General features: G+C 47.6%; 1 pseudogene; it reads right to left on the bottom strand.

Moving 5' to 3' along the window:
- Window positions 1-882: 882 nt before the first annotated feature.
- Window positions 883-1,807, bottom strand: LOC127685242 (cation-dependent mannose-6-phosphate receptor-like; annotated as a pseudogene).
- Between the last annotated feature and the right edge of the window lie 1,528 nt (window positions 1,808-3,335).

The following is a 3,335-nucleotide window of genomic DNA, read 5'->3' as shown; positions in this document are numbered from 1 at the left end:
CAGTCCCTTCCTTTAAGCTTGGGAAAATATAAAAAACCAAACTACAAACTACAAACTTCCACTTCTGCTTCCAGTCCCTTCCTTTAAGATTGGGAAAATATAAAAAACCAAACTACAGACCTGTGAGAAAAGTGCAACCCAGGTTTACAAGTACTAGAGGGAGATGAGGCTGTCCAGTGAGACTGCCACAGGAGACACACGGGGTCTGTTTACTTTAGAAAAGGACTACTTTAGGCATTTGAGTTACCTCTGGATTTATAACCATAGCCAGGGGGCCCAGGTCAAAGTATCAAGTCACTCAAAGACCTATAAACAATGTGATGGCTAGCGCCTTAGAATCCTGTAGTTGGGAATTTCACATTTTTTCCCCTGTCCTAATCCCACACAAGGGACAATTGGGTGACTGATTCCACACTCAAAGCAAATGGGAGTATTTGGGTTACGGCCAGGCAAGCGCTGCAGAACAACTGTGTGAGTGACACTCAGATCCTCATGGGACTACTGCAGGGACAGGAACAACATGAGGCAACCAAAGGTACAAGCAATCCTTGCTTTCATTACAGAATCCAGTGTCTCAACTTAGGAAAATGTTTGCAGCCAGGGCTCATGGCTTTCTACCTAGTTAGCTGTCCTTGTTCTTCCCGGGGTGCAAGAGGCTACCCCATAGGCCGTCTGTCTGTCTGTCTGTCTGCCTGCCTGCCTGCCTGCCTGCCTTCCACTGTACAGGCAGAGGAAAAACGACAGGAAGGAGCAAAGGGAAGCAGGTTAGGGCCAAATCAAAAGCCAACTGGAAAGCAAGAATATCAACAGCAAGATGAGAGATGGGAGAGAGGCTTGACAAGTCTGGCTGAGTCTGCTTTGGTTTGGGGACTGAAGAAGTACCTAGACATTACCAGCGCAATCACATCGGCAGCAATGATCATCCCTTTCTTCCGACTCTTCCCCAAGCCGGTCATCCCCTGCTCAACAATACGCTCCATGATAAACCACAAGCACATTGCAGGGTTTGGAACCGTACACAAAGTCTCAACCATCAGCTACTAGGTTGCCAAGATCCTGCCGGAAGGCCAGATGAGGAAACCGCTTCGTTCCTTTGGCCCCCACTACCAGTCGCTGGTATAAGAAACCCCAAACGATATAGACAGCAACCAACGATGCAAATATGACAAGACGGAGCCCACACTGAGGGGTGAGACCTCTGGTGAGCGGGCCAGGCTGCGATCCATCTCTAAGAGGTAGAAACAATCATGGACTTTGCCTCGCTCCTCAGACGCTGGATTAAAATTATCTGCTCGTGTGTCGATTGCAGGAGATCATCACCACGATGCCGCTCTCCGCCTCAGTGGTTGTCACATTCGTCACCACCTTTATATATCAGCATGATCCAATTACTTCCATTGAAGATGTGAGTCTCGTTGATTCTCCCCTCCACCGTCTCCTTCTCATTACTTTTGTTGATCTGGACTAGGTCTGCCCCAGAGGAGTGGTTGCCAGCTTCCCGGCACACTCTGAATATGTGCTGTATGTGTCTGAGGCCTGGCCCACAGTACTCTCAAAACTTTTGTCAATCAGTGGCCGTGACCTCTCCAGGAGAGCCACCTCATTCTTTGACTCCTTATCCTTCTCTCCCACCAGGTCGCAAGTCTTTTCTTCTATCTGCCAGGATTCTCTCACAGCCTCAGCCAGGAGTAGCAATCGCTTCAGTTCAGTCCTCCAGCAGCCAGAGAAGGGGAACATCGTGTCACAGGAAAACAGAGCAACCGAAGCTCAGAAGCACCCCAAGAATGTGTCTCTGGGGTTGGGTGATGCGGTCAGAGATCAGGGGTGCGGGGGCGCAAACCCCAGTCCCTCGATTCCTCTCTGAAGCCAGCGCTCCCTAGGCACCGCGGTGTGCCCTGCTCTAAATAAATCTTTAAAAAAAAAAAAATCTGGGCTGGAGAGATGGCTCAGTGGTTAAAAGCACTGACTGCTCTTCAGGAGGTCCTGAGTTCAAATCCAAGCAACCACATGGTGGCTCACAACCATATGTAATAAGATTTGAAGCCATCTTCTGGTGTGTCTGAGACCGCTACAGTGTACTTATATATAATAAATAAATCTTTTTTAAAAATCCGTAATACTCTTAGTCTGAATTTAATTCGTGTGTGAGGCAGGGCCTTGCGCCATGGTCTGCACCTGGGAGGTCAGGGGCCCACTTCGTGGGGTTGGTTCCTGCCTTCCACCTTTATGTGGGTTCCCAGGATCAAGTGAGTCCTTAGATTTGCACTGTTACCCACCGAACTACTTCCCATTCTCCTATTTAAAGAGACAGTCTCATGTATCCCAGGCTGGCTTTGAACTTTGAACTGTGTGGCCAAGGGTGAGCTTCAGTGTCTTGTCATCCTGCCTCTGCTTTCCAAGTCCTAGGACCACGGGTGGGTGTCACCACGGGTGGCTGTCTGCACAGTGCATTATATTGGTTATAGTTATCCTATTCTGGAATACCCAAAGCTCAAGACAGCCTGGAGTTCGGTGCTAGACAAAATTTTAAAATCAACTCTCAGTTATTCTCAAAGAGCCAAAGTAATACAGGAAACTCTCCCCGAGCTGAGAATACATAGGTGAGTATAGGTGAAAGCCCTATGAAAAGGAGCCACAAAAGTCAAAGACATCACTCCGGGTTCCGGTGGTCAGTGGGCGTGAGCAGTGAGGTGATGGGTGGAGCTCAGAGTGTTCTTCCAGGTGATCCACTGAGAGACCTTTGGTGTATCACCAAACACAGATGTTCGCAAAACTAGCCCCAAGTCAGCAGAGGAGGGTACAGAAGGGACATTTAAGCAATAATGCTCAAAACACTTCAGACATGTTATAACATGTTAAATGAGACATGTTAAATGAGAAGTTTATTGAACTCCAAACAAGATAAACTCAGAAGAAAATCACATCAACACACAATATAATGAAACTCTCTAGAGCTGAAGACAGGAGCTTCTTGCAAGTTTGTTATTAGGAGGGAAAAGCTACTGGTGCCCTCACGCTGATTTTGAATGTATACAGTCTATGACGATATAAAGCAAAGCCGCTGTAGCAAGGTTTTGTAGGTTATTGTTTTAACATTGGCGTTAATCTAGGAAAACAAGTGAGCTGAGCCACGCTCTGTGTGTGTGTGTGTGTGTGTGTGTGTGTGTGTGTGTGTACTGCACATACCATGGAACGGGGAGGGGTCAGAGGACAGCTTGCATGAATCCTTCTCTCTGCCATGATGGTCCTAGTCTTCTAACCAAGGTCGTTTACCTGAAGCGTCTTGCTGGCCACACCCTTGTTGTTCTAATGATCCCACCATCCAAATTCCTTCA

The sequence above is a fragment of the Apodemus sylvaticus genome, chromosome 1, assembly GCF_947179515.1.
Source record: "Apodemus sylvaticus chromosome 1, mApoSyl1.1, whole genome shotgun sequence".
NCBI lineage: Eukaryota > Metazoa > Chordata > Mammalia > Rodentia > Muridae > Apodemus > Apodemus sylvaticus.
The sequence above is the reverse complement of the archived record's forward strand: the minus strand, read 5'-3'. Positions and strand labels throughout refer to the sequence as shown.